The 26,859-nt window shown below is 45.6% G+C and overlaps 1 long non-coding RNA gene across 2 annotated transcripts in view; it reads right to left on the bottom strand.

Moving 5' to 3' along the window:
* The window catches only part of LOC137312938 (uncharacterized), a 48,703-nt gene that overhangs the window by 2,445 nt on the left and 19,399 nt on the right, over positions 1 to 26,859 (bottom strand). The window contains exons 3-4 of one of the 2 annotated variants that reach the window (XR_010960939.1): positions 18,621 to 18,785; positions 451 to 3,722 (exon numbers count right to left, since the gene is read on the bottom strand). This is a non-coding gene — a long non-coding RNA (uncharacterized lncRNA). The remainder of the gene's footprint in view (positions 1 to 450; positions 3,723 to 18,620; positions 18,786 to 26,859) is intronic. The other variant, XR_010960940.1, reaches the window with a different exon arrangement.

Below are 26,859 nucleotides of genomic sequence, written 5' to 3'. Positions count from 1 at the left end.
AACCTTTAAATTCGAGCCAGGCAGTTCAGGGTTCATGTCAAGAAATAGTTCTTCACACAGAGAGGACTAGAAATCTGAAATACTCTGCCCCAAAAAGCTGTTGAGGCTGGGCCAATTGAAAATTTCACGACTGAGATTGAGAGATTTTTGTTTGGCAAGCCTACGACGGGTTCGGGAACCAAGGTTGTAGATTGAGTTAAGACACAGGCCAGCCATGATCCAATAAAATGATGGAAAAGGCTCGAGGGGCTGAATCACCTACTTCTGCTCCTACGTTGCTATAAACCTTAAAGTTAGGGTTTGCGTTAGGGTGACCCTAACCCATTCACACACACCCATTCTTCAATATAAATCTCACACTCATTCATACCCATACTTCATTTTTAAACGTCATACTCAAATGTATACTCCGATATTTTATAAAGCAAAAGCGCAGTCATATCCACATACCCAGTTTAAAACTTCCGCTGGTCCTGTTTGGAGCTCTCACGAAAGTCTGCACACTGAACGGTTGACTGTTTTCCAGACGCTGTCCGCATTGCTTTGTTTTGGATTTGCTGCCTTCTGCTGACGGCAGGCGATTAATTCGAGCGCGATATCGCCCCGAGCGGCGAAAGCTGCTTCTGACGGATGTCTCCGTCTCCAGGAGCTGGACGGGATTGGAAAGCTCTTGTGTCACACGAAGTGCCTGAAGAGCCCATATAAACTTGAAGGTCATCAGTGCGCTGACTACAGCCTGAGGTTCAATAATAGCGTGTCTGGCATCAACTTAAAGGCGCTGTGTTGGAAATAGGTTGGGGGTCACAGTTTGTTTTTGGAGGAAACTGAACAGAAATCATTCAAGATGGCAGATTTTCTTTGCTGCATCATAATAACCAATATCTTGCTATACATTTGTCTCATTAGTTCCCCAGTGTCAGAAGGAGAATTCTCTGATCTCCTCATTTATTTCGTATAAGAAACAAACACAAGCAGGCGTCTTAAATTAGAATCAACTCACACATTGACACAGATAAACAGAGCGAGAGACACTGGCAGTATCGGGAAACCTGCGGGAAATAGGCAAGAGAAGCGATGAGGATACTCCTCAAACCAACCTTCTCTGCTGTGCGGTAGCTGATCGATCTCGGTGATTTGGCGCCGTGGTTTAGCTGGTCAAAGCACTTGTTTAATAAATAGGACATCCTGGGTTCGCTTTATCGCGGGGCCTTTCTATTACCTCAGTGATATTTATTCATTGTGAGTTTAAGGAAAAAATATCCGAGGGCGCGATTTGTAATAGTTCGGGAGCCAACAAGGTAGGGATTCTGGAATTACTGTGTGTAAGCGCCCCTTCATTGTTCAACAGGCTTCTCATAGAATGTGTCCAGAACACATTTCACCGATACTGCTCTGAAGGGCTGATTTTACAAACTTCCTTCCTTACAACCAGCAACCCATCTCCTACTCAAGGGTGCGAAGCGAAACTGGTTTCAAAGTCGTTTTCGATGTTCAGCTTTTATCCGCAACGTGCAATTGGTAGAAACTCTTTCACAACACATCTCAGTATCAATGAGAATGTCAGGCACAGGACGTTAGGGATGGAACCGCCTCTTACAATAAATACAAAGTATAATCGATTACAAAGTGAAAAAGCCAATCCAATCTCTCAGTCTCTCTCTATGAGTGGACATAAACCAGCAGAAGATGACAGAACAGTTTAGTTTGTTTCATTTTCCTTCTGGTGAGTACAGTTGAAGAGAATGATCGCTGTGTTCTGCTGGACAAATAACAGGAATGAGCAGTGTATCTGGTTCCGACGGTACCCAGTGAACCATCCACGTGCATATCTGATATTTACACTGATAGCTTCCTCCCGCACTAATTACAGGAAACTTTTGTCTCACGGTTCAACCACACTTCAGAAGTCCAGAAACACAAAGAATGGTAAACGCCTCCTGATGATGTCAAATAGAGATGAAAGAAGTTTGCAGGTTTAGAGAATCATAGAATGATACTTTCTTACAGAACAGAACGAGGCCCTTCGTCCCGTCGGGCCCGTGCCGGTTCTTTGAAAGAACTGTCCAATTCAATCCCACTTCCCAGCTTTTTCCACATTGTCCTGCAAATTTGTCCTGTTCAAGTACATGTCCAATTGCCTTTTGAAAGGTCCTATCGAGCCTGATAGGCACTTTCAGGTAATGCGTTCCAGATCTTCATAACCCTCCGTGTGAAAAAATCTCTTCATTTCCCCTCTCGTTCGTTGGCCAATTATTTTAAATGTATTACCTCTGGTTACCGACCCACTTGCCAAAGTGAACACTTTCTCCCTACTTGCTCTATCAAAACCCCTCATTATTTTGAATACCTCCATAGGTATCCCATAACCTTCTCTGCTCTAATGAGAACAATCCTAGCTTCTCCAATCTCTCCACATAACTGAAGTCCAACTTCGCTGGTATCATCCTGGAAAACCTCGACTGTGCCCTCTCCAAGACCTTGACATCCTTCCTAATGAGTGGTGTCCAGAATTGTACGCAATACTCCAGCTGAGGCCTAACCGGTGTATAATAAATGTTTCGCAAAACTTTATTGCATTCATACTCTATGCCTCCATTCATAAAGCCCAGGATCCCATATGTTTTTTACAGCCTTCTCAACTTGTCTTGCCACCTTCAAAGATGTGTGCACATGTACCCCCAGATCTTTCTGTTCCTGCTCGCCCTTTAAAATTGTACGATTTCATTTATATTGCCTCTCCTCATTCTTCCAGCAAATGTATCACTGCACTTCTCTGCGTTAAATTACATCTGCCATGGGTCTACCCATTTTACTAGTCTCTCTGTGTCCTCCTGAAGACTGTTACTATTCGCCACATTGTTTACCACGTTTCTGAGTTTCGTGTCTGCTGAAAACTTTAAATTATATACTGTTTACCTAAGTTCAGGTCATTTATATGCACCAGTCCTAGATCATACTGTGTCACTGTCTGTTTAATCGTGGTGTCCTGTCGTTCCGGATCATTCTGTATCTGTTGAGAATGGGTCTGCCGTCAGTGCCGGATCATTCTGTGTCTATGTCTGTTTAAAATGGGTCTGCCGTCAGTGCCGGATCATTCTGTGTCTATGTCTGTTTAAATGGGATGTGCACTCAATCCCGCATCATTCTGTGTCGATGTCTATTTAAAAGGAGTGTGCAGTCAATACCGGATCATTTTGTGTCGATGTCTTTTACAAAGGTGCGTTCTCAGTCCCAGATCATTTTATGTTTGTATCCATTTGAAAGGGATGTGCAGTCAGTCCCGAATCATTCTGTGCCTGTTTAACGGTCGAAGAGCGATCAGGCTGGAAAATACTCTAGGGCACAGGGAGCAAGCAGGAGCGAGGGGTTAGATACAGGCTTCATGTGGGGAGAATACTTTAGTTGGAGTTGATGGGTTAAATGCTCTGCTCGTCTACCTGGCACATCCTGTCAGCGGAACTCACATGTTAAGCCTTTAAGTTGGGTCCAATTTCACAATCTTGTGATCTGAAAGATAAAGAACTGACAGCTTAGTCCACCTGTCAACTGATCAGCAGTCATACAGGACGGAAGCAACTTTTCCCAGGATATTTTCAGAGACCGGTCAGTCCCCGTGTGTGTGATGATAAAATGCAGCAAACTCTTTGCCAAAACTGATGAAATCGCTGCTCTCGGTCCTTGGAGTCCTGGTGTTGAATTAGTCCATCACTGCTTGAAGTGGGCTGGGTGGAAGAGAGATCAATTTAAGTGGTATATTAAAGGGCACGAGGAGGGAACAGGAGAGAGGGGGCAGATTTAGAGCTCCTGTGGAAGCAATAGTGGGGGTGGAGTTAACCATTAAATGTCCTGCTTTTGCACCTGGCACAATCTGTCAGATGAGCTCATGTTTCAAACATGAAGTTGGGCCAAAAACACAACCTTGTGATCTGAAAGTTAGAGAACTGCCAACTGAGGCAAGCTGCCAACTGATCCACCGTCACACGGAAGGGAAAGTCCTGTTCCCAGGATATTTTCAGAAAGTCACTCCCCTTTTATGTGATTATAAATACAGCAAACTCTCTAAGTCCAGATACAAAAATTGTGATCTCCAGCCGTCTGATCCTGACTCTGAGGTACTCAGCGGAAGATGGCGAAAGTTCTAATTTTGGTATTTGTATTCCTGGTGCTGACTCAGTCCATCACTGCTCGAAAGCTGATCGGTTTCGGTGTTGGAGGTGGCGGAATATCATTCTTTGCAAGAAGTAAGTTTCTTTGATCTCTCAACACCAATTTTTGTTTAAACTATTTTATTCTCAGACTGAAGCTCACGGTTTGATTGCTTAAATGAACATTATTGTAATATTGTAAGAATGAATGAAGAATATTAACCTGAACCAGTTCCACAGGAAAATCGTCCGATTGTTTAGTCGGTACCTGAGCGGGGAGTGGGAATGGTGGGTGTTGTGTGAGGATCCAAACAGACCAAGAATTAAAGCACAAATTACTGGCCAGTGCCGAGTTACCGGATCTCAGCCGGAGAATTGACCTGTTTGGGAAAGTCTGAAATTGGCTTCAGTACCCAGGTACTGTGGATGGGGAAACTCACAGTTCCTGCTCCCGATCAGTGTTACCTGCTGTAAAATGTGAGTGTGCGGACTGGAGCTCCTTCAGTCCCTTTCCCCCACACTCGCTGATCAGACCCACAGACAAAGAATAGTGAATTGGGAGTGATACTGGAGGCGTCTGAGGAACCGATCCCCAGAGATGAGTCAGATTTTCATAACATGAGCGGAGGGGATTGGATCAAAAGGGTTTCAAAATAGGTTTCTGAATTCTAATAATTCTGCAGCCTTCATAGAGATCAGGATATGAGGACACTAAATAAGTGGAGGAGTCAATCGGTGAAACTATCAATTTTCAGGAGCCGGGTGTCAGTTTACCTCAGTTGGGAGTTGAGTGAACAAGTTAAGGGTTGATGTCCCACTCCGGTCCATACAGCCCAGCACTGGGGGAGTGCAGCACTGTTGGAGGTGTCATCTTTTGAATGAATCGTTAAACGGAGACCGTGTCTACCTGTTCATGGGGCTGGAAACACTTGGTCGCATTATTTGAAGAGCTGGGAGTTCTCCTGGTTTCTTGGACCAACATCACTCTCTCAACTAACATCACCAGAAACTCCCCACACTGTCAAATCTCATTTGCTGTTTGTGGGACTTTGCTGTGAGCAATTTGGTTACAAAACAGTGTCGGTACTTCAGAAATAATCCTTTGTCTGTGAAACTCTTCGGGCCCTTCTGTTAACGGGAAAGGCTCCATATAAATGTGAGATCATTCTTTTCTTTGTCTCTAGTCTCAGAAAGCGCGAACGGTGGGCTCCATTCTGTGGAAAAACTATTGGGCTGCCCTTGAGAACAAAGAGTGAGTCTCTACCGGTCGGGGAGGGGTCAGGGTGAGGTTTAATGAAGTACAAATGAGCTGAGGTTCATGTGTGGTCCAGAGTCAGTCCCAGTAACACGGACAGACTCAGCTTCATGTTTTCTCATTGTTCTCCCTCCCTCTATGTCCAGAACGGTCAATTAATTAACTCTTCATTTTGGATTTTAGATGGCAACGATATATGCCGCCCTCTTGTAGGAATGTGTCGTATAGGATCCTGTCACACAAACGAGGAGGCTCTGCCGGAATTCTGCGGCGATGGGTTACAATGTTGTAGACCGAAAGAGTGAAAGATCCAGTGATGGATTCTCACCAGCCCGAGCTCTCCAAGTTCTCACTGAATGAAACCTTCCTTCACGGGGAGCAGGCTCTGTTTGATTGTGTAAATCCCACAACCCCTGACCCTGTATTACTGCTGTCTGAATAATGGGCTGTACTCAGAAATAAATCTCACTGCATTGATCACAGCTTCATATCCGTGTCTTGTTTCTCTTTTGGATCATTGTGTCCGAGGTGTTCAGGGGTCTTATGAGGCTGCGGGAAGATGTGGGAATTGTAGGTAATGGGAAGAGGAGACCACAGCAGGGAATCTCTGAAAGTGCCGAATCACACATTCAGAAAGTTACTGAGATAAGATAGGTGTCCCAGAGTGTCAGCTCTCTGACCGTTCAAGGTTCAAGATTGGAAGGAGACGCGCATTGCATCAGGCCCATCAGATTGTTTGATCGGACATTGAAGCGGGAGCTTTACTGTGAATCTAACCCGTGCTGTACCTGCCCTGGGAATGTTTGATGGGACAGTGTAGAGGGAGCTTTATTCTGTATCTAATCCGTGCTGTTCCTGCCCTGGGAGTATTTGATTGCGGCAGTGTAAATGGAGCTTTACTCTCCTTCTAACCCTTGCTGTACCTGCCCTGGGAGAGTTTGATGTGTCAACGCAGAGGGCGATTGACCAGAGACCCATGTGTAGCTGGCAGTATAACTCGATGCTGCTGGATGAACCTGCTCTGACATCAGTAACTGTCTCAAAATCAATACTTATTGAGCAAAATTTTATGGGTTCAAAATCTGTGATTATAATCCAACAGCGCTCTCATCATAGAAGAATAAAAATATAAGAAATATTTAACTGTGCACAGAAGCAGGGACAAAATCTGTTCCACCTTCTGTCTCTCTCTCCCTGCCTTACCAAATCCCTCGGTCTCGTTTTATCTCACTCTTTCCCTCTTTGACTTATTTTATTTCTCTCTATGCATTTCTTTCTCTGCCTCTGATTTCTCTGCCTCTGTTTATATATCTCTCGCCCTGTCACTCCCTGCCTCGTTCTCCCTCTTTCATTCACCTTTACGGGGATTCTTTTTTCTTTCTCTCAATTCCTCTCTCTCTACCTCTCGCTTATTTCACTCTGCCTCGTCTCTCTTACACTTCCTGCCTTCCTCTCTTCTCTATCTCACGTTCCCTCTTCTTGCCTCGCACTAATTCCCCCTCACTCCATCTGTATCGTCCCTCTTTCTTCTCTCTGCCTCGTTGTTTCTCGCCACTTCTGTCGATTTCCTGTCTCTCTCTCCTCTTTCTATCTCTGCCTCATTCTCTTCCTTTCCATCTCTGCTGCTGTATCTTCCCTCCCTCCTTTCTATCTCTCTGCCTCATTCTCTCTCTCCTACCCTCTCTTCTCTCTCTCGCTCTCTCTAAGTCTCTCTCTCTCTTATTTCCACCTGACACTGTTTCCTAGCTGCCTTTCACTTACTCACTTTCTCTCTCTGTCCTTGTCTTCTTTCTAAGTTAAGAAGTTGCCTGAGAGGAGGTGAAACGAAGGTTCACAAGGTTAATTCCGGCTCCCTAGATTCATCTTTGTTTGTGGAAATACGCTTGGCAGAATAGCAGGTATTGCTTGCCAGCTATTCAAACATTTCAGATCAAATTAGAAAATGAACAAACAGATTCAGTTACAGAGACCTACTGTCAAAAATTATGAAAAACAAGGTCCAGAAGATTTACAGAGAGAAGCAAATCAGAGGCATGTATAATTCCTGGATAAAGAAGAGGGTGTATATGTCACTTGAAGATGGAAGGTAATAAAATTAGTTCAGGAATCGAGGTTGGATGAGAGGTGGGGGCAGAGGTGCGGCACAACTTAGAACCAAAAGCAGGTTTCCCTCTCGAGCAATGGCAAAGTCTTCCAGGACCACAGGCCACTGGTGGGCCTTGCACATCCTGAGCAGCTCATTTGCGAACTAGGGGTGCAACAGGAATATCCAAACACAAACAATTTCACACTGATGCAACAGGACTATCCAAACACAAACAATTTCACACTGACCCCAGCCTGTACTCTGAACACATTGAATGAGCTGATCACAGCTTCTGCACCCCTAGTTCGCAAATGAGAGAGAGAAGGTGAGCACAAGAAGAGAAACAGAGACAGAGGGGAAGACAGAGAAAGACATTGGGGAGAGGGAGAGAAACTGACAGAGGGCCAGACAGAGAGAGAAACAGAGAGAGAGAGAGAGAGAGACATGGGAGACAAACAGAGAGAGGGTGAGACGGCGACAAAACGAATGATAAAAACATGACAGAGAGAGAGAGTAGAATGAGAGAGAGAGTCCGAGAGAGAATAAGGATCAGAGCATCACAGGGAGGGGAAATCACCACATTACCGGAAAGGTGTGATTGCACAAGAGGGGAGGCAGGTGAAATTGACGAGGATATCGCCAGGGCTGGATAATTTTAGCTGTGGGACAGAATTGGTTTTCTTCGGAACAAAGGAGGCTGAGACGAGATTTAATTGAGGTGCATGAAATTATGACGGGAGTAGATAGAGTGGATTGAGGTGACTGGATGATTGACAGCTGCAGACTGCAGACTGCAGTCAGTCTCCCTGGGGAAGACAGGGGATTGATTGACAGCTGCAGACTGTCGACTGCAGGCAGTCTCCCTGGGCAAGAAAGGGGATTGATTGACAGCTGCAGACTGCAGACTGCAGGCAGTCTCCCTGGGGAAATGTGGGTTGATTGACAGCTGCAGACTGCTTGTGGTTGGTTGCATGCAGGAAGTTCCCTCCAACGGTTTGTTTGATTGGCAGCTGCAGAGGATTTGTTTCCCGGGAACGCCATCAATGCAAAGTAAAATGAAAGCACAACAGCCACCGTTCTGCCATGGTCGATTAGCTCCGTTGTTTAAAGCGTGCTATTGATATTACAAAGATGGCGGGTTCAATACCTGTTAAGGTAGTGAACCTTCTTTTTATTAAGAGCGCAGTTTCTGCTCTTTGTTTTTGAGCGAATTATAAATGCAAAGTTTGGAACGAAATTCACTCAGAACAGAGCATCGGAGAAGCATTTTCACGTTGGTGCTGTCAGTCCCGGATCATTCTGTCCCTGTTTAAAAGGGTGTGCTGTCAGTCCCGGATCATTCTGTCCCTGTTTAAAAGGGGTGTCCTGTCAGCCCGGGATCATTCCGTGCCTGTTTAAAAGGGGTGTGCTGTCAGTCCCAGATCATTCGGTATCTGTTTAAAAGGGATGTGCTGTAAGTCACGGATCATTCTGAGTCTGTTTAAAAGGGGTGCGCTGTCAGTCCCGGATCAATCTGCCCCGGTTTAAAAGGGGTGTTCTGTCAGTCCCGGGTCATTCTTCGCCTGTTTAAAAAGAGTGTCCTGTCAGTCCTGGGTCGAAGACTCAATTTACTGTTCAGAGCCTAAACCCGTAGACGGCTCGTTCACACTGGAGATCACAACCCACTGAGGGGAACTGGGGCATGAAAAGCTTTCAATTAATGAAACAAATACTTCAAACAGGAAGTATTGACCCTACACAGAAATACGGAGATCAGAGGAGAGAACAAGCTGGATGTCTTTTCTCTGGAAATGAGAAGACTGAGGAGTGACGTCATAGAAGTCTTTAAGTTTAATGAAGGGTTTGATAGGGTAGACGGAGAGAAGATGATTCCACCCGCGGAAGGGAGCAGAACTAGGGGTTATAAATCTAAGATAGTCACTAATAAATCCAATATTAATTCAGGAGACACTCCTTTCCCCAGGGAGTGGAGAGAGTGAGCAACTGGCTACCACAAACGAGTTGAGGCGACGAGCAAAGATGCTTTTAAGGGGAAGCTAGATAAATACACGAGGGAAAAGTGAATCGAAGGATATGTTGATTGGGTTCGATGAACAAGGGTGAAAGGAGGATCATGTGCAGCATAAACAACGGCATGGACTCTTTGGGACGAGTGGCTTGTTTCTGTGCTGTACAGTCTATGTATTGGTAAGAGAAAGAGAGAGAGTAAAGGGAGAAACAGAGAGTAGAGGGAGAGAGAGAGAGCACGAGAGAGACAGACAGAGAAAGAGATTGAGTTTTAGGAACAGAATATCGAGAAAGAGAGGAGGGATAAGTAAATAGAGGCAGAAGGAGATGTTTTGGAAATGCCTGTGGGCTGTTGGCAGCTGAACAATAGCCACTTGTTGCTGCTTCAATGGATTTGTTCCAGGAAGAATGTCGACCATAACAGCAAATTGTATCTTAACATCAATCGGACTGAAAGACTGGAGCAGAGCATCGATGGAAGGGAGAATGAGCGAGAATGGGGGAAGGCATTGATCTCAGGGAAAGGCACAGGCTCCATCCCGGTCTCCGTCAGTAGATATCACCCGGTGTGGGATTGAGACCCACACACAGAGCATGGGAGAGTGCAGAGGGAGTTTTACCCTGTATCTCACCTGTGTTGTAACAGCCCTGGGAGTGTTTGATGGGACAGTGTGAAGGGAGCTTAACTCTGTATCTAACCTGTGTTGTACCTGCTCTTGGATTGTTTGATGGAACAGCGTAGAGGGTGCTTTACTCTATATATAACCCCTACTTCACCTGCGCTAGGAGTGTTTGATGGGAGAGTGTAGAGGGAGCTTTACTCTGTTTCTAACCCTGTTACTGCCCTGGGAGTGTTTGACGGGACAGTGTAGAGGGAGCTTTACTCTATATCTAACCCCTACTTCACCTGCGCTGGGAGTGTTTGATGTGACAGTGATCCATTTATATCTGACCCATTTTATACCTGTCCTGGGAACAGTTTAAACGAAGGTGGTTGATATTTGCCATGCCTCATATTCCAAAGCATTAAGTTCGTGACAGTGTTTATGTTGGTGAGCGCTGTTATTACAAAAATCTTTCTGTTCACAACGGAAGGTTCTGTCTCTCACTGGTGTTCAGTTACTCGAGCAGTTCCTTCACATGTCAGTGCTCAGTGTGGCAATTGTATCATTGGGGGCATCAATCCCAGTGCCCACCATCGTGCAGACACAGAGAGAGTAGATCGTAGTCCAGACAATGAGAGATGAAAACACAGTCCAGACACTGAGAGAAAAGATCAGACCGGGCATTGAGAGAGGAGATCACAGTCCATACACTGAGAGAGGAGAATAGAGTCCAGACGCTGAGAGAGGAGATTACAGTCCAGACACTGGGAGTGGTGATCACAGTCCAGAATCTGAGAGAGGTGATCACAGTCCAAATACGAAAACGATATCACAGTCTAGTCACTGAGAGAGGAGGTCACGGTCTAGACACTGAGAGAGAGGATCACAGTCCAGACACTGAGAGAGGAGATCACAGACCAGACACTGAGAGAGGAGATCACAGTCCAGACACTGAGAGAGGAGATCACAGCCCGCACACAGAGAGAGGTGATCACAGCCCAGAATCTGAGAGAGGTGATCACAGTCCAAACACTAAAAGGATATCACATTCCAGTCACTGAGCGAGGAGGTCACGGTCTAGACACTGAGAGAGAGGATCACAGTCCAGACAGTGAGAGAGGAGATCACAGCCCGGACACAGAGAGTGGTGATCACAGCCCAGAATCTGAGAGAGGTGATCACAGACCAAACACTAAAAGGATATCACATTCCAGTCACTGAGAGAGGAGGTCACGGTCTAGACACTGAGAGAGAGGATCACAGTCCAGACAGTGAGAGAGGAGATCACAGCCCGGACACAGAGAGTGGTGATCACAGCCCAGAATCTGAGAGAGGTGATCACAGTCCAAACACTAAAAGGATATCACATTCCAGTCACTGAGAGAGGAGGTCACGGTCTAGACACTGAGAGAGAGCATCACAGTCCATACACTGAAAAAGGAGATCACAGTCCAGAAACTGATAGAGGAGATCACAGACCAGGCATTGAATGAGGAGATCGCAGTCCATACACTGAGAGATGAGATCACAGTCCAGACACTGATAGAGGAAATCACAGACCAGGCATTGAATGAGGAGATCACAGTCCAGACACTGAGAGAGGACATCACAGACCAGACAGTGAGAGTGGTGATTACAGTCCAGAATCTGAGCGAGATGATCACAGTTCTAACACTAAAAGGATATCACAGTCCAGTCACTGAGAGAGGAGGTTACGGTCTAGACACTGAGAGAGAGGATCACAGTCCAGACACTGAGAGAGGAGGTTACGGTCTAGACACTGAGAAAGGAGAGCACAGTCCAGACACTGAGAGAGGTGATCACAGTCCAGACACTGAGAGTATCAGGAGCAATTTTTTTTAAAAAACAGGCACTCAAGGGTTATAATCTCTGGATTATTACCTGAGCCACGTGCAAATAGTCGTTGGGATTAGCAGATTAGAGAGGTGAACACATTGATGAAGGAGTGGTGTGGGAAGGAGAGGTTCCATTTCGTGGGACACTTGCACCTGTACTGGGACAGGAAGGAATTGTACCGTTGGGACCGGCTCCACCTGATCTCGGTGGGAACAGGGTCACAGCGCCATGGATAAATAAGGCCATAAACTAGTAAATGGGGGTAGGGCTCATTGGAAAAGTAATATAAATAAAAAATCCAGAATATAAAGGAAGAGAGTAGAGTGATAGTCAGAAATTATGCTTTAGGTACTACAGGTAAATGAAAAACTGAAAGATGTAAAGTAATTAAATCTGGAGATAGAAATAAGGAAAGTGTGAGAAATACAACATTACAATATGGGTAGGGTGTGTGGCCCAAATAAGCGTTCTTTATACAAACGCATGGAGTATAAGTAACAAATTGAATGAAATTCGGGCACAATTTCAACCGACAGGGCACGACATGTTGGCCATTACTGAGGCATGGCTGCTCAACAGTCAGGAATGGGAACTGAATATATCAGGTTATAAGGTCATAGGAATGATAGAAAAAATGGGTAAAGGGGGAGGACTATCCTAAGTGATTAAGGATGTAATTACTTCATGATAAGAGAGGACATAACGAGAGGGAGGCAGGCAGTGGAAACTTTATGGGTAGAATTAGGAAATAGAAAAGGATTTAAGACCAAAGTGGGGGTTGTGTATCGACCCCCTTGTAGTAGCTGTGAAGCGGCACAATGTATAAATGCGGAGAATAGACACGCATGTAGCAAATGCAGTGTGGTTTTAATGGGGATAGATTTTAACCTTCATATGGAATGGGATGAACAGACGAGCTCATATCAGAAAGGTAACGAATTTCTTGAGTAGGTTCAGGAAAGCTTTCTGCAACAATATGTCCTGGGACCAACAAGGGTGCAGGCTTTACTCGAATTAATAATGAGTAATGAGGCAGATTTAATTAACAGCCTAACGGTGCATGAACATTTATCTAAATTGGAAAACTGCACATGTCACTCCACTATTTAAGAAAGGTGCCAGTAGCAAACCAGGGAATTATAGACCAGTTCGCCAAACATCCGTTTTCGAGAAATTACTCGAGTCTCTCATTAAGGATAGTGACTGAACACCTTGAACATTTTCAGCTGATCAGTAAGAGCCAGCATGGATTTTGTTTTGAAGAGGTGACTAAAGTAGTGGACAGCGGAATGTCTATAGATGTTGTTCATATGGACTTCCAAAAGGCATTCGATAAAGTCCCTCAGAAGAGACTGTTAGCTAAAGTTGAAGCTGATGGAATTGAGGGGAAATGATTGACCTGGTTAGGAAATTGGCAGAGCGGCAGGAGACATTGGGCCAGAAATCGCTGCGAGCGGCGAGGCAACACTCACTGCAGCTCTTGCGAATTAAATTAACAAAAATACTGACTGTAGGCTCTGTGGCGATGAATTCCTTGATTTCGAACTTCACAAAAATTTTGCATCATCAACCCAGCCTCTGAGCAGCGTGATTTGCTGCGCAGCTGGAAATATGTGTGAGGAGAAGACACGCCCACAAAATTCGTGAGGACGAGAAGTCCCGCCCACAGAATCAGGCTGCATTGCTCAAACAATCAAGCAGAATTCATTCCTTTCAAGTTGGCATTCTGTATGGCATTGTAAATTTAAAAAATCAAAAACCAATGAAATAATTGAATTAAGTTAAAGAGACAGAAGGGAAAAGTTTAAAAAATAATATTGTAATTTTAATTCTTCTTCAATAACCAAAAACTAATAAAATAAGTAGTGATATGAGAGCCCTCGTTTTTAAAAGATAATCTTTACTTGTTTGGCAGTCATTAAAACTTACCGAGCGGTTAAAACTCTGTTTGTCTTTATTTACTAGAATGCTACCTGGACATCAAGGGTTAAATTTTGAAGAGAGATTACACAAACTAGGGATGCATTCTCTGGAATTTAGAAGATTAAGGGGTGATTTGTTTTAATTTTTCAAGATATTAAGGGGAACTGATAGGGTAGATAGAGAGAAACTATATCCGCTGGTTGGGGAATCGAGGACCAGGAGACATCGCCTAAAAATTAGAGCCAGAACTTCGAGGAGTGAAGTTATGAAACATTTCTACCCGCAAAGGCATTCGACAAGGTGCCACATAAAAGATTATTACTTAAGATAAAAAATCACGGGATTGGGGGTAATATTCTGGCATGGGTGGAGGATTGGTTATCGAACAGGAAGCAGAGAGTTGGGATAAATGGTTCATTTTCGGACTGGCAACCAGTAACCAGTGGTGTTCCACAGGGGTCGGTGCTGGGTCCCCAACTGTTTACAATCTATATTAACGATTTGGAGGAGGGGACCGAGTGCAACATATCAAAATTTGCAGATGATACAAAGATGGGAGGGAAAGTAGAGAGTGAGGAGGACATAAAAAACCTGCAAGGGGATATAGACAGGCTGGTTGAGTGGGCGGAGATTTGGCAGATGCAATATAATATTGGAAAATGTGAGGTTATGCACTTTGGCAGGAAAAATCAGAGAGCAAGTTATTTTCTTAATGGCGAGAGACTGGAAAGTACTGCAGTACAAAGGGATCTGGGGGTCCTAGTGCAAGAAAATCAAAAAGTTGGTATGCAGGTGCAGCAGGTGATCAAGAAAGCCAACGGAATGTTGGCTTTTATTGCTAGGGGGATAGAATATAAAAACAAGGAGGTATTGCTGCAGTTATATAAGGTATTGGTGAGACCGCACCTGGAATACTGCATACAGTTTTGGTCTCCATACTTAAGAAAAGACATACTTGCTCTCGAGGCAGTACAAAGAAGGTTCACTCGGTTAATCCCGGGGATGAGGGGGCGGACATATGAGGAGAGGTTGAGTAGATTGGGACTCTACTCATTGGAGTTCAGAAGAATGAGAGGCGATCTTATTGAAACATATAAGATTGTGAAGGGTCTTGATCGGGTGGATGCAGTAAGGATGTTCCCAAAGATGGGTGAAACTAGAACTAGGGGGCATAATCTTAGAATAAGGGGCTGCTCTTTCAAAACTGAGATGAGGAGCAACTTCTTCACTCAGAGGGTGGTAGGTCTGTGGAATTTGCTGCCCCAGGAAGCTGTGGAAGCTACATCATTAGATAAATTTAAAACAGAAATAGACAGTTTCCTAGAAGTAAAGGGAATTAGGGGTTATGGGGAGCGGGCAGGAAATTGGACATGAAGCTGAGTTCGGATCGGTCAATGCCCTGTGGGTGGCGGAGAGGGCCCAGGGGCTATGTGGCCGGGTCCTGCTCCGACTTCTTGTGCTCTTTAGATTTGTGGTTGGGATCAGATCAGCCATGATCTTATTGAATTGCGGAGCAGGCTCGAGGGGCCGATTGGCCTACTCCTGCTCCAATTTCTTATGTTCTTATGTTCTTAAAGGGTGGTAGATGTTTGAACTCTCTTCTGCAAACGGAAGTTGATGTTAGCTCAGTTGTTAATTTTATAGATAGATTTTTGTTAACCATGTGTTCAGGGACTATGGGATTAAGGCGGGTAAATGAAGTTCGGTCAGAGATCCGCCATGATCCCATTGAATGGCGTAACAGTCTAAAAGGGCGAAATGGCCAACTCAATACCACCTAAACACCTCGCATATCCCTCAAACCAGAGCTACACAACTTCTCCCCATAACACTCAACCCTACCTACTCACATTCTCATAAGACCCCTCAATCCCAACCAACACACATTCCCACCATATCACTCAAACCCAAACTAACCAGCTTCTCCTCATATACCTCACTCACACCTACCTATCTTCTCCCAATATTACTCAATCCACACCTACCATCTTCAGACCAGATTCATCCGACACTCCTATCCACATCCCCAAAGACCACAATCCTCACCCACCCAACCTCTCGCCATATCCCTCAATCGCACCTACCCACCTACACACCTTCTCTCCACATGCCTCAACCCCACCTACCCACCTTCTCACAATATCCCACAATCCCCACCACCCACCATCCCATCATTTCACTAAATCCCTACTTAAGCACCTTCTACACATATCCATCAACCCCACCTACTCACATTCTCATCTCATCCGTCAATCCACACCGACCCACCTTCCCCACTTATCCCTCAATCCCCAACTACCGACCTTCACAACAATTCCTTCAATCCCCACCAACCCTTATTAGCTCCTTATACCTCAATCCCACTAATCAACTTCTCACCATATCCCTCAATCCACAACCACCCAACTTCTCACCATATCCCTCAATCGGGACGACACACCTACCCATATCCCTCAATTCACAGCTACACACCTTCTCCCAATAACACTCAACCCCACCTACCCACATTCTCAAAACATCTCTCAATCACCACCGAAACTTCTGTGCACCATAACGCTCAATCCCCACCTAACCGCCTTCTCAATAATGTCCCTCACTCATGCTTACCCATCTTCTCCAAATATTCCTCAATCTGCACATATCCATCGACTCACCAAATGACTAAACTCACCTACGCACCTTTTCAACAAATCTCTAAACCCCACCTTCCAAGCTTCGACCCATATCCCTCCTAACCACCTTCACGCCATATAATTCAATCCCCAACTACTCACGTTGTCCCAATCCCTCAAAACCATCTACCCAACTTCTCATCATGTCAGTCAATCCCAACTAACCACATCACAATATACCTCAATCAACACCTCCGCACCTTCGCCTCATATCTCTCAATCCCACCTCCGCAACTTCTCAGCATTGCCCACAATCCCCAGGTAACTACCTGCCCTCAGTATCCCACAAACTCATCGACGCACCATCTCCACAGATCACTCAAACACACCAAACCGCCTTCTCACTATATCCATTATTACCACTTACCCACCCTCTCACCATATCCGTCAACACCACCTACCCACATTATCCTCATAGCCCTCAATCCCGACCTGTACAACTTCTCCCCGTATCACACAACCCCAACTACCAACATTAAAAAATAACCTCTATCCACAACTACCTACCACATCCCTCAATCACCTGTACACATCTTTCCGCCATATCCCTCAATCCCCACTTAATCATGGGTGACTTTCATCTGCATATATACTGGCCAAACCAAATTAGCAATAATACTGTGGAGCATTATTTCCTGGAGTGTGCACGAGATGGTTTTTGAAACCAATATGTTGAGAAGCCAATTCGGGAACAGGCTATTCTAGATTGGGTATGGTGCATTGAGAAGGGGTTAATTAATTAAATTGTTGTGCGGGGTCCTTTAGAGGAGAGTGACCGTAACATGATACAATTCTTCATTAAGATCGAAAGTGAAGGAGTGCAATCCGAAACTAGGGTACTAAATCGAAGGTATGAGGAGTGGGTTGGCTATGATAGATTTGAGACCTTCATTAAAAGGCATGACGGTGAATAGGCAATGTCTAACATTTGAGGAACGAATGCATGAATTGCAACAGTTATATGTTCCATTCTGGCACAAAAAGACAAAAGGACAAGAGGCCCAACCATGGCTAACAGAAGAAGTTAAGGCTAGGATGCGATGCAAAGTGGAATCATAACATTTTGCCAGAAAATGCAGCAAGCCAGAGGATTGGGAACAGTTCAGAACGGAGCAAAAAAGGGTCAAGAGATTGATTAAGAGGGAAAATAGAGAATGAGAGTGAACTTGCAAGGAACATAAAAGCGGACTGTTAAATCTTTGACAAACGGGAATATTGTATTGAGATAGACGGTCAGCCATGATCATATTGAATGGTGGAGCAGGCTCGAAGGGCCGAATGGCCGACTCCTGCTCATCTTTTCCATGTTTCTATGACTCGGTGGACTAGATTTCCACCTTCAGCAGGTGGTGTCAGATCGACCGTCCATTACACACCCTGTCACTTTTTCACTTCCATTTACTTCTATACCATTAAAAGTAATTGACAGAATATTATGGGCTGATTGCATGCAATTTCCTAAAGTGCTCTGCCGGGGAGTGACGCTCCACCGCAAGTTCCACTGCCCGGATTGTGAGTCCGCTGAAGGTCGAATTAACCCCCGGTGATGAATGGTGGAGAACAAAACCAGGCACGGCCTCGGTTTCGCGCTCTCCACTATTTGTTTGATTAGTTTCCGTGTTCGGTCTTAGACATTTTAACCATTTTAATATTTTTGTTCTTGAAATGTCTCTTATTTACTCCGCAGAAATTTTTGTCATTTCTCAATTCCTCAATATCCTGCAATAGATTCCAGGTCAGTCAACGCATGAAATTTCCTCTAACTCCTGTTTGTCGCCTCCGTTCTGTCCTTTTCCCAGTTCCACTAAAACTGTTTCACTTTGTTTTCAGTCCACACTAGAGTTATACCTGAATCGTCACCCTGTCCTTTGTCCAGATACTGACCGATCCGCTGGGTATTTTCACCTCTTCCTTTCATTGTTTCAGATTCACAATAATTGCAGTTTGACCCATTTTTTTCCAGTTTGGTCTGTTTCTCTTCTGTTACCTTCTCTGATTCTAAGATCTGATTTCTTGTTGGTTTTGTGATGTTTAAATAATCCAAACTCATCCTGTTCCCCTCCCACTTACCCGATGTTCTTGTCCACTGAAATGCCTCTCGTATGTTGTCAACGAACTGATCCGTCCACCCCTTCTTCAACTGCCGGTTCTAGTCTGTCCCGGTAGAATTTCGTCAACTGGATCAGTTGGTAACCGTCAGACTTTGTCCAGAACTCAGTGATCGCAGTGTTCGGTCTGTGAACAACAATGGAGAAAAATACACATTATCGACATTCCATCCGGGTGGCTATATTTGCTCTTACACCAAACGGCTGACGCCTCCTGTGAGCCACGTTATCAAATTCCTTCTGAAAACCCATATATGCCGCATGTGTTACAATACATTGACCTATATAGTCACGTCTCAACAAGGCTGTCTCAAATTTGTCAAATACAATGTCAAATGTCTACAGTTAATCCGTTCTCACCTTCGACGAATTTGAAATGCTCACCAATTACGTGTCTGTTTAAAAGGGATGTGCTTTCTGTCCCTGATCATTCTGTGTCTGTTTAAAAGGGCTGTGCTGTCAGTCCCGGATCATTCTGTGCCTGTTTAAAATGGGTGTGCTGTCAGTCCCGGATCATTCTGTGCCTGATTAAAATGGGTGTGCTGTCAGTCCCAGATCAGAGAATCAAGTTGCTGTGCAGAGCCTGAACCCATAGACGGCTCGATCACACTGGAGATCACAGCCAACTGAGATAAACTGGGGCATAAAAAGCTTTCAATTAATGAAAAAAGTACTTCAAACAGGAAGTATTGACCCAATACAGAAATACGGAGATCAGAGGAGCCCGTAGCGAAGGCAAAGCAGTTATGAAGGGAGATTTTACTTTTCACATAGACTGGGACACGTTGGCAATACATTTCTAGAATGCATCTTGGACAGTTCTCTGAAACAATATCATGGAACTGAGAGGTTACACATGTCAGGAAGGAGAGAACAAGCTGGGGCTCTTTTCTCTCAAAAAGAGAAGACTGATGAGTGACGTGACAGAGGTTTTTAAGATTAATGGTGTGTTTGTTAGGGTCGATCTGGAGAAGATGTTTCCACTTGAAGGGGAGACCAGAACCAAGGGTCATTATTATAAGATAGTCACTGATTAATCGAATTGAATCGAAAAATGAATTCAGTGAAAACGTCTTTACCCAGAGACTGGTGAGAATGTGAAACTCGCTACCACAAAGGGTAGTTGAGAAGAATCGCACAGATGCATTTAAGGGGAATATGGATAAACACATGAGAGAGAAAGAACATATGAACATAAAAAATGGGAGCAGGAGTAGGCCATCCGGTCCCTCGATCCTGGTCCACCATTCAATCAGATCATGCTTGATCTTCTACCTCAACTCCACTTTCCCGCCCGACCCACAAATCGCTTGATTCACCGAGAGCCCAAAATTCTATCAATTCCAGCCTTGAATATACTCAACGACTGAGCATCCCCAGACCTCTGGGTGGAGAATTCCAAAGATTCACATCCCTCTGAGTGAATAAATTCCTCCTCATCTCAGTCTTACATGGCCCACCCCTTATCTGAAGACAATTTCTTCTTTTTCTAGACTCGACAGCCAGGGGAACAATCTCTCCGGATCTATCCTGTCAAGCCCCCTCAGAATCTTATATTCTATTTTATATGTTTCAAAGAGATGTCAGAGGAATAGATGGACATGTTGATGGTGTTAGATGAAGATGGATAGGCGTGGGGTGTTTTATAGAATAAACACCGGCATGGACCTTGTGGGGTGAATGGTCTGTTTCTGAGCTGTGCAGTCCACATAATTCTGGAACCTTAGCCTATATTCGGCCCGTCATGCCCGCGCTAGCTTTTTGAAAGAACTGCCCAATTTAGTCCTACACCCCAGCGATTTCCCCATCACCCTGCAAATTATTCCTCTTCAATGACATGTCCAATTGCCTTTTGAAAGTGCCTATGGAATGTGGTTTCACCGTTCTTTTAGGTATTGCACTCCATCTCATAACAAACCTCGGTGAAAAAATGTTTCTTCATTTCCCATTGAGATGTATTGCCAATTATTTTTTATCTCACAGAGGAGCGGTGGGGAGAGAGAGAGAGAGAGAGAGAGAGAGTAGAGGGCGTGAGAAAGACAGAGTAGAAGGAGATAGAGAGGGTACAGACAGAGAGTAGGAGAAAGAGGAGAGTAAGGTGAGGAAGAGAGATAGAGAGAGGTTGGAAGGAGACAGAAAGAGTACAGAGAGATCACGAGAGACAGATATAGAGAGAGAGAGTAGGGTGAGAAAGAGAGAAACAGAGAGAATAGAAGAAGACAGAGAGGGTAGAAGGGTAGATAAGAAGAGAGGATGAGACAGAGACAAGCGGAAGATAAGGAGAACACAAAATGAGAAAGAGAGTCAAAGGGGACGACAGTGAAAGACCACGGAGAGAGTGACAGAGAACGACAGAGGGACAGAGAGAGGGAGAGAAACAGACAGAAAGAGAAACAGGGAGAGACGGACGGAGAGAGGGAGAGACAGGGACAGAGCGAGTGATAGAGATTGGTCAGAGAGAGAGGGAGTCGAGTGTGAGAGCGAGAGAGAGAGAGAGACAACAAGGATCACAGCATCACAGGGCGTTGGAATCACTGAGAATGGGGGAAGGCAGTGATCTCTGGAGAAGGCCCAGGCTTCATCCCAGTCTCTGATGGCAGATCTCACCCGGTGTGCGACTGACACCCACACAGAGAGAATGGGAGAGAGAAGAGGGAGCTTTACTCTGTATCTAAACTCTGTTGTTCCTGCCCTGAGAGTGTTTGATGGGATAGTGTAGAGGGAGCTTAACTTTCCATCTCACGCGTGCGGTACCTGTCTTGGGAGGGTTTAACGGGACACTCTGGAGGGGCTTTCACTCCATATCTAATCCGTGCTGTACCTGTCCTGCGAGTTTTTGATGGTACAGTGTCTTGGGGCCTTTACTCTGTATCTAACCGGTGCTGCACCTGCACTGGGAGTTCTTGACGGGACACTCTGGAAGGGTTTTCACTCCGTATCTAATCCGTGCTGTACCTATCCTGGGTGTGTTTAATGGGACAGTGTCGAGGGGGGGGCGTTTCTCTGTATCTAACCTGTGCTGTACCTGCCCTGGGGGTGTATGATGGGAGAGTGTAGAGGGGATTATACTCTGTATCTAACTCGTGCTGTACCTGCCCTGGGAGCGTTTGATGGGACAGTGTGGTGGGGGATTTACTCTGTATCTAACCTGTGCTGTGCCTGCCAGGGTAGTGGTTGATTGGACAGTGTCGAGGGGGCTGCACTCGTTATCTAACCCGTGCTCTTTCTAACGTGTGAACAGTTCAGACTGAAGTGGTTGATATTCCTCATGCCTCACATTCCGAAGCATTAAACACTGTGACAGTGTTTTATTTTGCTCCGCCCTGTTATTATAAAACTCTCTCTGTTCACCTCAGAAGGTTCTGCCTCTCGCATGGATCCGTGTTCCACCGGGAGATGCCCCACGGGTCAGTGCTGAGTGTGGTTATTGTACCATGGGGTCTATCACTGCCAGTCAACATCATGTGCTCGCGAAAAAGGCCCAACCCACCGACTGCATCCCTCTCCCTGGCGAACGTCTGGTGCAGAAACAGACCATTCACAACCCTCGACGTCTGATTTGAACCTGAGCTGAAACTCGGACCACATATTCTTTCCATCACCAAGTCCGCCTACTTCCATCTATGTATCTCGACCGTCTCCGCTCCCGCCTCTTCTCACCTATTGCTGACACCCTTGTCCGTGCCTTTGTTAACTCGAGACTGGACTATTCCTATGCTCTTCTGGCCAAACTCCCATCTTCCACCCTTCATTAACTTCAGCTCATCCAAAAATCAGCTGCCCGTAACCTAATTCGCAAAAATTCCTGTTCAATCATCACCCCCTGTGTTCGCATTGGCTCCCGGTCCGGCAAAGCCTCGATTTTAAAATTCTCATCGTTGTGTTCAAATCCTTCCACGGCCATCTCTGTAACCTCCCCCAAGACTACAACCCCATCCTCCCCCACTGAGGTATCTACGTTCCTCCCATTCTGGCCTCTCGCGCATGCCCGAATTCCTGCAGTGCACCATTGGTGGCCGTGCCTTCAGCTGAATGGTCCCTAAACTCTGGAATTTCCTGCCTCTGATTCACTCTCCTCCTTTATGACGCTACTTAAAATGCACCTTCTCACGATATCCCTCAATCCACAACTGCCCACCTTCTCCCCATATCACTAAGCCCCACCTACCCGCCCCCCCCCATATCCCTTAATCCCCAACTGCAAGCCTTCTCTCCCAATCGCTGATCCCGACCTACCACCGTCTCAACATATCCTTCAATCCCTACCGACCCAGCTTCCCACCTTCCAACCATATCCCTCAATCCCCAACTAGCAAACCTTCTCCCCACATCCCTAATTCCAACCTACCCACTTTCGACACATATTCCTTAATCTCACCAATCCATCTTCTCCCCGTATTGCTCACTCTCACCTACCAACCTTCTCCTCTTATCCATCATTCCCAACTACCCACCTTCTCAAGAGTTCAGAATATACTCCTTTCATTATGGTGAGTTTGGAGATTGAGAATCACTCCTAGGAGTATTCCAGTTTCTGAAGGGGTATAAAGAGCTATTTTGTTCCTGATACTCAAACTTCCCTTCAAACTCTGAATCAACTCCCACACTAACCTGGTTGACTTAACTGCCCTCTGAAATATGGCCTTGGTATCAGACAGGCGCACCGAGCCCAGACGGACCTGCAAAGTCCTTCTCACTAACGACTGTGAACTTGTGCCAAAGTTGGGAGATCTGTCCCACAGACTCGTCAAGCAATAACCTGACATCGTCATTATGAGCCGGGGCTCAGGAGGTAGCGTCTGTCCTCAGAGTCAGAAGGTCGTTCTCTCGGACCCCACACACACCAGAGACTTGAGCATCTTAATCCAGGCCGACAATTTCCTGTGCCAGTACTGTGGGAGCGCTGCACGCTCAGAGGGTCAGTACTGAGTTAATGCTGCATTGTCAGAGGAGCAGTACTGAGGAAGCGCCGCACGGTCGGAGGGTCAGTATTGAGGGAGTGTTGCACTTTCGGAGGGTCAGTACTGAGAGAGCGCTGCACTGTCGGAGGCTCAGTACTGAGGGAGTGCTGCACTGTCGGATGGTCAGTACTGAGGGAGTGCTGCACTGTCGGAAGGTCACTACTGAGAGAGCGCTGCAGTTTTGGAAGGTCAGTACTGAGGGAGGGCTGAACTGTGTGAAGTGTCGTCATTTGGATGAGATGTTAAACCGAGTGTGCTCATCTCGGTCTGAAATGGCCGACCCCTTATCTGGGGAATGGTGAATGACTATTCCCCATTGTTCCAGATTCGCCAGTCAGTGCATCTATCCTGTCAAGTCCATCAATCCTGTCAAGTCCCCTCAGAATACTATATGTTTCTATGAGATGAGAAAGGAATAGGATATGTTGATGGGGTTAGATGAAGAAGGGTGGTGGGAGGCTCGTGTGGAACATAAACCCCGGCATGTATCTATTGTGCCGAATGGCCTGTTTCTCAGCTGTACAGTCCAAGTATTTCTGGAATCTTAGCATACATTGGGCCCATCATGACTGTGCTGGTTCTTTGAAAGAACTCCCCAATTTAGTCCTGCACCCCAGATTTTGCCCCATAACCCTGCAAATTAGTCCTCTTCAATGATATGCCCACTTGCCTTTTGAAAGTGCCTGTGGAATGTGGTTCCACCGCTCTTTCAGGAAATGCATTCCAAATCATAACACACGTCAGTGAAAAAATGTGTTCAAATTTCCCCGAGGTCTTTTGACAATTATTTTATTATCACAGAGAGGAGAAATATAGAGTGAGACAACATTGGGCTGAAGAAAGAGAGAGAGTGTAGACAGAGACAGAACGAGTATAGTGAGAGAGAGAGCAGGAGAGAGAGAGAGACATAGAGAGAATTCGGTGAGAAAGAGAGAGAGAGAGTAGAGAGGCAGAGGCAGAGGACAGGATGAGACAGGGTAAGAGAGAGAGAAGGTGAGCACAAGAAGAGAAACAGAGACAGAGGGGAAGACAGAGAAAGATAAGGGTGATAAGGAGAGGGAACGACACAGGGCCAGACAGAGAAAATAAAAGTCAGGGAGACATGAAATTCACAGGGGAGACAAACAGAGAGAGTGACATTTAGCTCAGGTGGTTCGAGCGTGATATTAATGCCACAAAGGGCGCAGGTTTCATCCCTGCAAGGACCACGAACGTTCTTTTTATTGAGGGCGCAGTTTCCTCTCTTTATTTTAGACTGTGAGCGAATTATAAATGCAAAGTTTGGAAGGAAATTCACTCAGAACAGACCATCGGAGAAGCATTTTCATGTTGGTGCTGTCAGTCCCGGATCATTCTGTGTCTGTTTAAAAGCGGTGTGCTGTCAGTCCCGGATCATTCTGTGTCTGTTTAAAAGGGGTGTGCTGTAAGTCCTGGATCATTCCGTGCCTGTTTAAAAGGGGTGTGCTGTCAATCCAGGATCATCCTGTGCCTGTTTTAAAGGGGTGTGCTGTCAGTCCCGGATCATTCTGCGTCTGTTTATAAGTGGTGTGCTGCCAGTCCAGGATTATCCTGTGTCTGTTTTAAAGGGGTGTGCTGTCAGTCCAGGATCATCCTGTGTCTGTTTTAAAGGGGTGTGCTGTCAGTCCTGGATCACAGACTCAAGTTGCTGTTCTGAGCCTGAAACCGTAGACGGCTCGATCACACTGGGGATCACAACCCACTGAGGGGAACTGGGGCATGAAAAGCTTTCAATTAATGAAACAAATACTTCAAACAGGAAGAATTGAGACCCCATAGAAATACGGAGATCAGAGGAGCCTGTCGCTAAGGCAAAGCAGTTATGAACGGAGATTTCAATTTTCCCATTGTCTGCGTTATAGTGCATTTCGGACAGTTTACTGAAACAATATCACAGAACGGGGAGGATATAACTATCACGAAACGGAGAACAAGCTTGAAAAGAAAAGACTGAGGAGTGACCTGATAGAAGTCTTTAAGTTGAATGACAGGTTTCATAGGGTAGACGGAGAGAAGATGATTTCACCCGCGAGTGAGAGCAGACCTCGGGGTTATAAATCGAAGCTGGTCACTGATAAATCCAATATTAATTCAGGAGAAACTCCTTTATCCAGGGAGTGGTTAGTGTGAGCAACTCGCTACCACAAGTGAGTTGAGGCGACGAGCAAAGATGCTGTTAAGATTAAGCTAGACAAACACACGAAGGAAAAGGGAATAGAAGGATATGTTGATTGGGTTCGATGAACAAGCGTGAAAGGAGGATCATCTGCAGCATAAGCAAAGGCATGGACTCTTCGGGACGAATGGCTTGTTTCTGTGCTGTACAGTGTATGCAGGGGGTAAGAGAAAGAGAGAGAGTAAAGGGAGAAAGAGAGAGTAGAGGGAGAGAGAGAGAACACGAGAGAGACAGGCAGAGACAGACAGAGAAAGAGATAGAGTTAGAGGAACAGTATATCGAGAAAGAGAGGAGCGATAAGTAAATAGAGACAGAAGAAGATGTTTTGGAAATGCCTGTGAGCTGTTGGCAGCTGAACAATAGCCACTTGTTGCTGCTTCAATGGATTTGAGACGGAAAGTGGAGAAAGAGAGACAGATTAGAGGGAGAGAGACCGGGAGACAGAAAAAGAGAGAGGGAGAATGACGACTTTGAGAGTGGCAGAGAGACAGGCAGATTGTAAGGGTAAGCATAATCGAGACAGATAAATTGTACGCGTGAGGGAGAGGAAAGGTTCAGACAGGGGGAGAAACAGACAGACAGAGAGAGAGAAACAGGGGAGGCAGAGAAACAAGATCGACATAGAGTGAGAGACGGGGATGGATCAGAGAGTGTAGATTGAGGGAGACAGAGAGAGAGAGAGCGATGAGAGACAGAGATAGAAGTGTAGGTGCAGATATACTCGGACAGAAAGGGAGAGATAAAGGGAGTGGTGGGTAAGTGACCGGAAAAGAGAGAGAACCAGAGGGAAAGAGTCAGAGGGAGAGAGAAAGGGACAGAGTTAGAGAGTATAGGGAGAGAGACAGAGGGAGGGACAGATAGAGAGAGGATGAGACGGGGATGGTCAGAGGGCGAGAGATCGGGAGAAAGAGAGACAGAGAGATGGGGCTAGGTCAGAGTTTGTAGTCGCACAGAGTGCAGTCGCACAGAGTAAAGTGGCAGAGGCAAAGAGGAAGAGTAAAGGGGAAGCTTGAAATTGAAGGTGAGATATAGAGAAAGGGAGAGAG

This window comes from Heptranchias perlo, unplaced genomic scaffold (assembly GCF_035084215.1).
Source record: "Heptranchias perlo isolate sHepPer1 unplaced genomic scaffold, sHepPer1.hap1 HAP1_SCAFFOLD_44, whole genome shotgun sequence".
NCBI classification, from domain to species: domain Eukaryota; kingdom Metazoa; phylum Chordata; class Chondrichthyes; order Hexanchiformes; family Hexanchidae; genus Heptranchias; species Heptranchias perlo.
This window is presented reverse-complemented; position numbering and strand designations above follow the sequence as displayed.